At 40.2% G+C, this 12878-nt stretch overlaps 1 protein-coding gene across 1 annotated transcript in view; it reads right to left on the bottom strand.

Annotated features, from left to right (window-relative positions):
- The window catches only part of EPYC (epiphycan), a 31553-nt gene that overhangs the window by 13065 nt on the left and 5610 nt on the right, over positions 1–12878 (bottom strand). The window lies entirely within an intron of this gene.

The raw sequence follows: 12878 nt of genomic DNA, 5'->3' as shown, positions 1-12878 counted from the left end.
CTGCCAGAATAAATCCACAAAACATACCAGCACATGTATATCACATTTGAACTGTAATATGTTTAAAAGAACCCTCATCTTAAAACAGGAAAGGGAGTCAGTGCTTGTAATAATAAATTAGTCTCAGTGTTTGTCAACCTTTTTTACTGTCTGAATGGTTGACAGCACTGTATAGCTTTATTCATCAGCAGTTGCAGAAGATACAAAAAGGAAGGGTTAAAGATAAAAAGCATCTAAATAAGCATGAAGACCTCCACTCAAGAAAATCCTATAAACTTTGGCAAACCCTGCCACGGCACTAGAAAACATTTTTTCCTTCCCTGAGTCCCACCATCTAATAAGTTGGAAGACCCAATTGTTACTGTACTAACTATTTTCAGAGTAACAGCCGTGTTAGTCTGTATTCGTAAAAAGAAAAAAGAAAAGGAGTACTTGTGGCACCTTAGAGACTAACCAGTTTATTTGAGCATGAGCTTTCGTGAGCTACAGCTCACTTCATCGGATGCATAGCATATTGTGGAAACTGCAGAAGACATTATATAATGTCTTCTGCAGTTTCCACAATATGCTATGCATCCGATGAAGTGAGCTGTAGCTCACGAAAGCTCATGCTCAAATAAACTGGTTAGTCTCTAAGGTGCCACAAGTACTCCTTTTCTTTTTTCTTTGTACTAACTATAAAGCTGCATTCTGTCAATGTTGCTTCAAAACTACGTTAGGGAAAAATAAATGTGGCCAGTTTCTAGCAGGGGTGCTGAAACAATTTGTATAGTGGGGATATTGAAGTCCATTGAACCAAACAGTAAACGCTGTATACAATGGAAACTCACCAGGGGGTGAGGCAGCACCCCTGGTTCAGCATCTATGGGTTCCAGTGTCACGTCTGCTGCTATCACAGAACAAAGCAGTGTTGGCAAGTGAGTATAGGAGAAGCCTACCATTGCAGACAGGCAGTGTCGTCTGAAGGAGTGAACGCAGGATTGGGAATCAATTGGTCACAAATTCTACTTTGGATTCTGCCACCGCTGATTCACTGTGTGGTCTTTGGCAAATCTCTTCACCTCTCTGCCTCTATTTCCCCATATGTAAAATGGAAATAATAACGCTTACCTACCTGAAAAGCCCCTCTGAGGATGGGTGAACATTAGTATTTTCATTTGATAAGGAACAAGTAGTTAATGTCTGTCTAGTGCTTTGAACATGTAAGGTGCTAGATAACTGCCAAGTATTTATAAAATTCAACCTCAGCTCCCACTGAATTAAGTGCCTTAGAAAGGACTACTGGTTTGGGCTTTATGTTTGTACACTGAAAATGAGCCCCAGGGACTTGGGCTAGAACTAATTCTTCCTGTAAACTGTTCAATAAATTGGCATACATTCCTCCATATTAAGGTGCATATTCCTCTTAGTGATTGGACCCAATTGAAATGCATCATTTGGTGTCCCAGTTCCATAAATCATTACTTTGTGTAGGCATTTAAGGATTATTTTTGGGGGGGGGTGAGTGGAGGAGGGACAATGAGGAATTTTAGCTCAAAAGGGTAAAGTCATCTCCACAAGGCCTGACACCCCTCTCACCATCTCTGTATTGTGTTTAAAGAATGCTTTATAGATTAGAATATAGCTGCCTCTCCTTGCATCAGCCCAGACAAAAGAACAAACATCACATGCTGGTGTGCTGGCCATAATGGACTCCCTAGTTAAACCATTTTGATTTATTTTCAAACTAGAGAAGCTGAACTGAAGAATAGTCCAGATTCAGAATTGTGAAGTGTTATGAAAATTAGAAACCAAACCACAGGCATCTGTGTGCTGTATGTAATTATTACTGGGCAGTCTGCATCTAGTCCTAGAGCTTTCTTCTCCTAGTAAATGGTTTATTTTGCGATTTGGCTGGGTGCTGTTAAGATGATGGGCATACTTAACCAGCCTTTACAAGTGTGGAGATAGTCTCTCCTGCAAGTGCAGGGTGGTGCAGTTAATACTCACTCCCCTGTGCCCATATGTGAGCAATGCTGGAGGGGGGCATTCGTACCACAATAACTGGCCAGTGGGGGGTTGTGGGATGGCAGATTTACAAACTAGTTGGTGCTTTACACAAGTTGCACCAGGTGACATGGGAGAGGTGCTGAATCCCCACATCTCCAAGATGATTTGGCACTGCCCCTTCTTGCCAAGCCCATCAGTTCTTGTCTCCAGTTGAGTGTGGGTTGCCGTGTTTTAATGAGGAGGACTTTACCGCTAGGATTTTTTTTTATTCAGGCCTTTCATGAAGGACAAATAAGAAGTTAAGAATAAAAATAAATGGCACTTGGTCTATGTCCTAAACATGAACAAAACTACATATGCCAGTGCTTGCCAACTTGGGGTAATAGGAAGTAAGGATGCACCTTATCAGTGTATCTACCAAAAACACATGCTGTTCCAATCTGTGGGGCTAAGAGTGAGACAGCTTTAACAGGAATGGACAGGGGGACAAATCAAAAGAAGACCAAGAGAACACAGGAAATAGGGGCAGATGTTCTCTGAATGGAGAAAGCCTAGAGGGAGAGATGCATTCCAAACTTATTGACCCTACACTGGTGTTGTGCAAAAGTGTTTGCATATGTCCGTCTCCAGAGGTCAACTTTCTTTTGTGGACATCTGTAAAGTTTCAGTTTTTGTAAGTGCAGATTTGGAAAAGTTTTAACACATCCAAAATGTGTTTCCAAACTCAGTAATGGCTTTGCACATTTTTATTCAAGTAAGATATGAAAATTGTACTGCAAAGAAAATTCTGGGGAAGAAAGTAGTTATTGACAGATGTCCAGTAACATCTTGTAAACTCTGTCTAGGTTATATGATGGGGTCAGGTCATAAAGATAGGTTTCCTACCAACATTCCTGTCTACCACACCATTATTATACCCTATGATGCATATTTTTAGGTACATTTATTGGAACACTGTTTATAGTATGTAGTCTTTCTACTTACATATTCTGAGGATACCAAAGCACTTCACTGATATTAAGTCCCACAGAACCCCTCTGAAATAAATATTATCCCTGGTTTTCCAGTTGGGAAACTGAAGAAAATTGATTAAGAGTGCAATCCTACCCTCATAAAGGGCAATGACAAAATTCCAATTGACTTCAATGGGGCCAGGATTTCACTCTAGGTGATTTGTCCAAGGTCACAGACAATCTTTGGCAGAGTCAAGAAGTAAATCCTGCTATTCCAGCTTCCACTCCTATACCTTAAGCATAAGATCACCATTTCTCCTATTGTGTTCCTGTGTAATATTACAGGTATTTTTATTTTAAATATAGCGCTTGTGAAAGATACATGACTGAAACTGTAGTTCTTTCAAACACAGCAGTGATAGCATGGGCAGTGGGAGCTTTTTTACACTTGTCTTCTCAGTGAGTTTAAACACTGATCTGGTGAGGCTATTGCCAACAGAGTGGCTGAGACATTCTTAATTGTTAAGAATTGTTTAATTGTTTAAATTAATTTAAATTGTTAGAACCTCTGCTGAAGTTGTCAAGGAAAATGCCAGTTTAAATGATGATTTTTATGTCGACACTTCTCCACTAGAAAATGGACAGAAACCACTGATATGTATTACAAACAAGTCACAAAATATGAACACTTCTTGGCCACTACACAGGGGCTGGATTTGAACCAGTGACCTAGAGGTAAAAGTCTGTTTCTTATTATCAAGCTTCTGAGTCCTGCAGGCCTCCATCTTTTACATATTTGATAGATCACGCAAAATTTTAATAAGAGAAAGATGTTTCCTAAACTGTCAAAAATGACCCTTTGTCTTTCAGATGTTTGTTTGTTTTTGGCAGGATTTGCCTTATTAGATATTTCAGGCAAAAACATTTCTAGATGATTTAGTAGGTTTTTTTCTCTGTAGTCCTCTGCAATTCCTTTCTTATTTTAAGAAAGTGAAGAATTTTACAAAGAAATTGCAGAGGGCCAAAGTATGTGGGTTTTTTTGTTTCTATAGGCATTTGTTTTTCTTTGTTAAATACTGTGATTCTTTACATCATTACAAAGCTCCTGTGCCTTGCATAACATACCCCAACATAAGCAAACAGTGTATAAATATATCCCTTTATGCACACAGAGAAAACATTAAGGTTGCACACTTATACCCTTAAAGGTAAGCAAAGGACAAAGTTAAGTCTGCACATGTAACCTCAACTCTGTTCCTTTGTGCATACACATTGTGACTGAATATTTAACCACATGGTCAAACTATTTCTCAAGGAATATAATATAACACCATGAAATCTTTTAAGCTCAGATACCCACATAGCATCTTGTAATTATCCCCCTTGTCTGTTTACACAGTATGTACTAAATTTTCGTAAGTGACAACTTAATTTGGATGCCCAGCTTGGTATGCCTAAAAGGAAGTGCTGAGCACCAACTTCTGAAAATTAAGCCTCTTTCAGGCATGTCAGGTTGAGCACTTAAAATTACTAGCCACCTTTGAAATTGTAGGTCTATATCTTAGATAACTTAAGATCTGGTTTTCAGAAGTGCTGAGCACTCCCAGCTCAGACTGACTTTGGTTTGAATTGTAGGTGCTCAACACTTCTTAAAATTAGTCTTTAGTTAGACTTTCTTTATAACACTTCATCTCAGGTATGAAATTTACTAATGTTGGGCCTGATCCAAAGCCCATTAAAATCAATGGGATTTTTTCTATTGAAATCAGCTGGCTTTGGAAAAGCCCTGTAGTCAATACCAATGTTCTATAGACTTTCTCTTCTACCAGCATCCCAGGTTTCTTTAGATGCTATTCATGGAATGAGGCACTCAAAACCAATTTTCATATGCACAGTATAGCATTTTGTAGCAGAGAGTAAAACCGTGGGAGAGTATTTTTCATAACATAAATTAATGTATTAGCTTTTTGCTGGTTTACTTTACATTATTTTTGTGATGTTTATGAACTTTATGGTGAGGCACAAAAGAGAGCAAATACCCCTGAACAGAAATGAGTGATGAAACACTAACTGAAAGCAAATGAGTTTTGGGGAGGCATTTGAAGGAAGAGAGGTGTTGGATCATATTAAAGAAGTCCTGTATTAAAATCACAAATGAGTTTGATTCCCCATAGTTTAAATTCCAGGGTATTACTAATTAAGAGGTCTCTTGGTTTTTGGTACTGTTTCTCTCCCTATATGTGTGAAACTTGCAAGCTGCTAATTGCGTTAGTACATTCTAAGACAGAGTCTGTTCTCAAAGCAATTCACAGAGAGAGAGACTCAAAGCAATACTCTAACAACAGAACCAGCACCCAGAGACTCCCTGCCCTTTTGTTGTATTAACAATTGTGATTAAAATAGAGATAGAGGATGTCTGTGGATGGATGCTTGGTGTGGATAATAACTGAATGATCAGGGAGGTGCCAGCCTAAGAATCCAATGTCCATCTGCTGAAGAAGGCGTCAAGTGGAAATAACCAGAGGACCCCCGGAGGGCAGACTGCAATCCACCCAACAGCCTCAAGAATGGGAGAACCAAAGAACAAGATAACATCTGGCAGCATGGAGCCGTCAGAAATGTGCTATCTGCTGATTGATTCAGCAACAGCATGATGAAACAATTCCCATAGACTGGCATAGGAAGAAATTCCTATAAAAATTGACTCTAGAAAGTGAGAACTTTGGGGTCTGATTCTGCAAACCAACTTCCAGGAGCATCAGATGTGCATCTGACAAGGCCCTGCTCCCTCCTCATGTCCAGACCACCTGGCCAGTGGCTTGGCATGAGCAACTCTAAGGCTGGTAACTATGATAACAACCTTGCAGAACTTGTGTGTGTGTGTATATGAATGAATGTGTGTATAAATATGAGATTGAATGGAATGTTATAGCTATAACTAACTGCTTACTATGATTCTTTCTGTATTCACAATAAATGTGGTATTTTGCCTTTTCCTCTTTAATAAGATCCTGCTGGGTTTTATTTTATTGGTATAACAGAGGGAGATTTGCATGGTACAGAAGATGGCAGCTACCATACAAGAAAATGCCTAGCCATTTAAGATGTTTATTACAGAAGTAGCCTGAGCCTAGTTTCTTTCTTTGTTCCTCTTTATCTTAAAATCTATAACCCAGAGAGACAGCAGCAAATAGCATGTTAAAGTAACATTTCTTTAGATGGCAAGTTCTTCAGGACAGGCACACTGTCAATGTCATATGTATAGCTCTGTGCAAACAAAATTAGTTGTATTGTGATTCTTCAGAAGCTAACATCTGTGGAAGCTGTCCGTGGAAACTTAGGAAGGTTCCTGGGTTCTTCCACTGAATCTCTTATGGGAAGCAGGAACATTCCATCCATTCATCTTTGGCCACTGAATTGCAAATAGGTATCCTGAAGCACCTCTTTCCAAAGGCAAGAGTCTGTGGCTTGCATGCTGATCTCGGACATGCCGGTATAAATCCTGAGTAACCACTGATTCTACTGGTATGACTGAGGCTTTACTTACCACTTCTGTTGTACTTGTACCAGAATTTTGAATGGTCCATTGATTTAAATGGAGAGACACTAGGTTTACACTGATACCAATTAAATCAAATACTGACTCTAACTCCATCCAGCCTGATTACCAATTTCATTTGCCATTTCAGGTGCCCTAGTTTCTGGTCCTGATGTTTTGTTTAGAAAAGTATTAGGTGGGTGAAATAAGTCAGCCTTCAGCATCTCTTTTGGTTGGACCAAAGCTAGAAACCCAGTGGTAACAATAGTGCTGTATAAAGCTGTACTGGGCCAGTTTTGATACTTAGATCTGGCCTCTTTGCAGCTCAGGAGGTGCAAAGGAGTGGAATGGCAGATAATTCATGGTCAGAGTGGAACTCCCTGCTCATGCAAGTCATGGTCATAGATTTTTAAGATCAAAAGGGACCATTATGATCATTTTGTGCCAGCTCAAGGTCCTGTGCATGCCACTTTCCACATTTGATATAGGGGTCATATGGGGGCAGGGAATAGGCATACTGATCTGCTACCCACATGTTTTAGGACAGAATTTGAATTCAGTTTTTCCAGGATTTCTATCAATTACTTACAGTTACAGATTTGCAGTCATGTGACTCCCTGACAAAGCTCATGGATATTAAAGGATAGATATTTTTTGGAAGTGCAAGTGGATGAAGGCAATCATGAATAACTGAACAAATTTGAGAGTTGCAGTTAAACCTTAGTGCGAACACTTACTACCAGTGCTGCCTAGTGCTCAGGCCAGCATTTGGGAGATGTCATCTTTCCAGATGTTCCCCTTTCTCACTATAGCTTCACCTGGTGGTGGACCTCTGTCCTTTCAGAGGCTCAGCCCTCTGCCCATGTCACATGTTCAAGTTCACCCTTTTTGGGGTATACAAAGTCCAACGATGTGGAAGTCTTCTGAAGTCAGCAAGGGCTTTGGAGAGTCCCCCTTGGGTCAGTGTCTTCCCCAGATAGGTTCTTCACTGAGGGATAGATATCTGTTATAATCCACTCTTTAAAGCTTGGTAGGGGAGCCTGGGCCCACCCTCTCCACCAAGCTCCAATCCAGGATCCAGTCATAGGCAGCTAAACCCTACAGTTTGGGGTGCTTTATAGCTGCCTCCCTATATCACTTCCTACCACTGCCTGCTCTTCCCACAGGGTAAAGTAAATAACAGAACACCGAGATAAAATTTCTGACCTTCAAAAGTCACCAGTCCCTTCTTTGCAAGTTGGTCAGATCAGTATCAGCAGGCCTGAGGCAGCAAGAGTACGTGTGGTGTTCCTTCCCGGGAGAGGAGGTCAGGTCACCTCCCTGTCTGCCACTGAGCTAATTTGCTTCCCTTTTTAAGCTCTTCCTCTAGCCTGTGAAGGCTTTGTAACGGTGGTAGGTCTGAGTCACCCAGGCCCAGAGCAGCTCCTTAACCCCTCCTCCAGTGTGGGGTTTGTATACCTCCATCACAGTTGAGCTACATAAGAAGCTAATAGAAAGCAGGAGATTTCCAGTGTTAAGATAAAGGACAAATGGTGTCTTGTGAAAGCTTTAATTCCTATATTGATTATTTCCCAGCTCCATGTTAGCTTCATCAAATGGAAAGTCTTAAAAAAGCATGTCATGCTCATGAAAGGGGTTGGATTGTCAGCCTGAGGCCTTGTCTACGCTACGGGGGTAGCCGATCTAAGTTACACAACTCCAGCCATATGAATAACGTAGCTGGAGTCGATGCAGCTTAGGTTGACTTACTGTGATGTCTACACTGCACTGGGTTGATGGGTGACGCTGTCCCGTCAACTTACCTTACACTTCTCATTCCAGTGGAGTACTGGAGTTGACGGGAGAGCGATCTGCAGTCAATTTAGCAGGTCTTCACTAGACCTGCTAAATCAAACCCCAGTGCATCGATCACTGCAGCGTCGATCCCCGGTAAGTGTAGATGTAGCTCACACACCTCCTGGGTGTGGTGTTCTGTCCCATCTAGTGGCACTGAGACCACTTAGAGAGAGAGATTAATGAGTCTGCTCTACAGTCTCAGCTAACAGCCATATGGCTTTTAGCTCATGCAGAAAAGGCTCATATATTTAGCTCCAGAGGTCCCAGGTTCAATCCTGCCCACCAACGACTGGGGTCTATCAGCGTTACATAGCAATACACTGAAGTCTTCTATTTTATCTCAAGAAAGTAGCAGCAGTAAAAGCTTCCTCACAGTACCCTTATAATGCACCTCAGCCTTCACTTGTAGGAGTGAGTTAATAGCTTCATCTTCACTTCTATTCAGCCCTCATCTTCTCAAATGAGATGGCACACCTGTTGGCAAATTGCAGGTAGATTTTTGTAGTCATATGTGCGTGTACACCACACATTTGTTTTGTGTGTGCAGCTGAGAAATAATAACTTTAACTTTATCAAAGTTCAAGCCAATGAGTATGTGATAAAATAGTATGCAGACAATTACCAGTCTTCTGAGCCATCCTCTGTGTAGGCTCTTATTCCCCAGTTTTGACTATTAAGGCCCTAAAATTAAGACACCCCTTAAAATGCAATACATGGACAATTACTAACAAAGCTTTTTTGTAATGATTTGCAAACCTAGGGTTGTACTCTGAGTTAAAAAGTCTCTCAAAACCTATGTTTTTAAAGAAGATAAAGAAATTCTGACATTTTAAGCCTGTGGCATTTTTTACCGCCTATGTGTGTCTGATAACACACACATGCTAAATAATGATATTGAAATATAAAGATGAAGAATTGCAGAATATTCAGATTAAGAGTTTTGTTAGTTACACTTCAGTAATTTTAAATTATGGATAGTGAATGAGTTTAGATAAGGTTACATTTAAGCCAAAGCTTTGCCTGACATGAGTGGTGTTCTTCCAATTCTCCTTTTACATGGAATTGCCGATGTAACTGATGACAGGACAAAGACAACATGTGCTGGAAGATTTTAGGTAAAATACGTAAACCTATAATGACAAGAAGCCCATTTTACTGGGAAATCCCAAAAGCAGGGTGACACAGAAGTAGAATGATATGGAAATTGTATAAGTAGCAAAAGTTGTGTAAATTGAAGCTTGCACATGCATATTACCTAAAACAAATGATTAATGTGCTTAATGTTGATTGGAGAAAGGTTAAGTAATGCACGATGAGGAAATATATAAAAAGCCCCAAGTGATAAAGACCCAAACTGGGCAAGCACCAGGCCAGAAACTGAAGGAACAGGACTGAAGGACCAGATCTGAGGCAGTGACTACCATCATGAAGTACAGGAGACCAGAGCCCAGGAATGTGGTAACTTGGGCCCTCTACCAAGTCCATCTTATCTGTTTGTCTGGCATAAACATATGGACAGACATTATAACAAATCTGTCTGAAATTGTATAAAATAAGGTCAAATTAATTAAGCCTAAATTGGATGGATTTGTGACTCAGTTTCCCACCTTGCACTCCCAATACCAGTCACAGGATATTGTTTTGTTTTAACCCTTTTCCTGCCATCAACTCCCTAACCCAATTTCTTCACTGGCCTCATCTCTGTCCATTCTCTTAAACTTGCTACTGTTTCCTTAGCTCCTGTCATCTAGCATAGCCATCTTGTATCTCTCAGGGTCACTGATTTTCCTCATCTCATTTTCCCCATCTCAGTTGAAAATATTTTACTTCCATCTCAATATCTCTTAGGCTACATCTACACTACAAGCTGGGGTGTGATTCCTAGCTCATGAAGGCATACTCTTGCTGGAGCCCATTGAGCTAGCACAAGTATAAATAGCCCTGGTAGCATGAGCAGCAGCAGTGGTGATATGGCTTAGTGGGGCCGCGTACATACTCACCTGAACCCCATGGGTACGTACTTGTCATGGCCTATGCTACCACAGCTACACTACTATTTATGTTTGTGCTACCTCTCAAGCTTGTACAAGTAACTCTACAAGAGCGGGGGATCACACCCCTAGTTCATAGTGTAGATGTAGTCTTAATTTGTCCTTCTGCTATAAAGCAGCTTTGTCTGCTGTAAGGAAGAGAGGTTAGTCATGTTTAAATATACTCTGTAATCAGACTGTGCTAGGATTTTCTTTTGAGTTTACTAGCTGAAATATGCGTAAATCAGTCTCCAGTTTTCAATATTGTCTTATATGCTGTTCAAATCCAGTTTTCATTTACCAGATTCAGTGTAAGCCCTCTTTGAATGAAAGTCTCTGAACCCCTGAATCAGTGATCATTTTACTCATATGAGTAGTGCCTTTGACAATCTGGTCTTTTGATTATATCAATTTTGGGGAAAAAAATATGACTTTGTATATGGTTTTTATAGAACCTAGTACAAGGAAGCCCCAATACTGATTGGGACCCTCTGGTTGCTACTATAATATAAATAATCATTAATAAAAACTATTATGAGGAAAAGATGTGGTATTTCAACATATTTAAACAATGATTGTCTGTCAGTTTCAGAGGATAAACCCTATTAAAGTTTCAAGGCTGCCTTTTAAATCGCTCCTTCCTAGCCTCGTTCTGTCAGGACCTCAGCATTTCTTCCTGGTTCTTACATTTATTTTCTTTTTCCTGTTGTCTGTAGGTTAGCACTAGTCTGTTTACAAATACCACATAAATTTCTAGTGGAGTTACCTCTTTTCTTTACTTAAGGCTTTCCGACAATAAATTTCCTTCAGTTGCAAAGCCATAGTAGAACTTGCAGGTCTCAGGGCAATGGTGCTAGAAGCAACTTTGGGTTTCATAGCCAAAATTTAGCCTTCCCTATTATACTGCTTCCCAGTTAGGATTAAGGATTGAGTACATTTCTCCTAAATAATACAAAACCTCAGCTATCTTGCCTTTCTAACATCCATATACTGTGTTTCCCACCACACTGAGAATACCAGACGAACACATTGAAGGAGATGAAGTTAGGTCTGTTATTCACATACAGTGGGAAGGGACTTCAGGGGCTCACTGGCAGTATCCTTGCAGCCTGTTAACTCTACAGACCTTAAAGTTGCACTAACAAATCAGAGGCTTCACAGGAGATCCCTTCAACAACCACCAGCTAGGTGACATAATTCACAGAAAATAGTCCCTGGAGTCTATAAAAATACCAGTATTCATTTCTTTTCACTGGAATACAAAGATTCCCCAAGGAAAGAATCTCTAAAACAGAAGATACAGAAATGAGCCCCTAGACCTGTATCCCAAGCACAAAATTTAAAGGAAATATACTCTCCTCAGAATCAAAGGAAATAAATTGATAGGATCTTTAAGGCCATCTTTGCCTCTAGCAGGCTGCTTAAGTTACCCAACCAGACCTCTTCTCTGAGCTCCCTTACCTTGTTGGCCAGATTTATTTATTTTTAAGTAATTTTTTTTAAAGTGCCCAAACTCCCACCATGATCTCTTCCACTAATTATAGCTGCCGTTTTCCTCACCCACCTCCAAAATGGTTTCCTTCTCACACCTTCCTACCAATACCTCTCTTCAGGCTCACTCATCCCGATACATCCTACCAACAAACCCCAGAGGGCAGAGGGAAAGTTAGTGACTAAGTTTCTCAAACATTCAGTTCTGAGAACACACTCATATAACTTCACTTTATTGCAAGATCATCTGCCTATGCTCCTTCCAGCAGCTTCACATCAGTGGACCCCTGCAAGTCTAGAAAAAGTGACCAGCTCTTTATTTGTGTTCATGTTCAAGATAAATGTCTAAGGTTTGTCATTTTCCACATCTATTAATTCAGTGCTGAGATGGTGCTCACTTCACAGACAACATGATCTCCAGTGTGAAGAGATGGACTTCCATAAAAGAATATCAAGTACACTCTCTCTCTTTTTAAATAAAATGGACCTGAATTTTCTCTCACCCACTGTTTACCACTGACCTATATGGTGAATGAACTCAGACTTTCAATTTATTTCTTTTCCCAGTCTGCAGAAATATAACTGAACTTGGTGCTTGCATATTTGAATACCCAGGTATAATACCTGTTGGGTAAAATTTTGAAGAGCACTTAACTGACTTCGGTGTCTAGGTCCCATGAAATTTAATAGGATGTTGGTGTGTAAATCAGGCACTTTGAAAAAATTACCTTTCATCTACCGGCAAACAGGCTGTTCTAATAAAGTTAATTCAAGTTCACAGGTCACTTGACTTTAAAGTCCTTAATGCAAGAGGTAGAGTAATTGTCTACACTACCTTAAGGATCTAAGGCTTGATCTAAAGCCCACTGAAGTGAATGGAAGTGTGTCAGGACCCTAAAGAGCAGCCACCCATAAATGGGATAGACTGGATTCTATAGCTAGCCTGAGTTTTTGCACTAACACTCATCACTTCATATCAATACCTATAATCTGTGCCCTCGCATGAATCATTTCTGTTAAACAAAGCCCTTTATGTAGCTC

The sequence above is a fragment of the Natator depressus genome, chromosome 1, assembly GCF_965152275.1.
Source record: "Natator depressus isolate rNatDep1 chromosome 1, rNatDep2.hap1, whole genome shotgun sequence".
Lineage (NCBI taxonomy): Eukaryota > Metazoa > Chordata > Testudines > Cheloniidae > Natator > Natator depressus.
The sequence above is the reverse complement of the archived record's forward strand: the minus strand, read 5'-3'. Positions and strand labels throughout refer to the sequence as shown.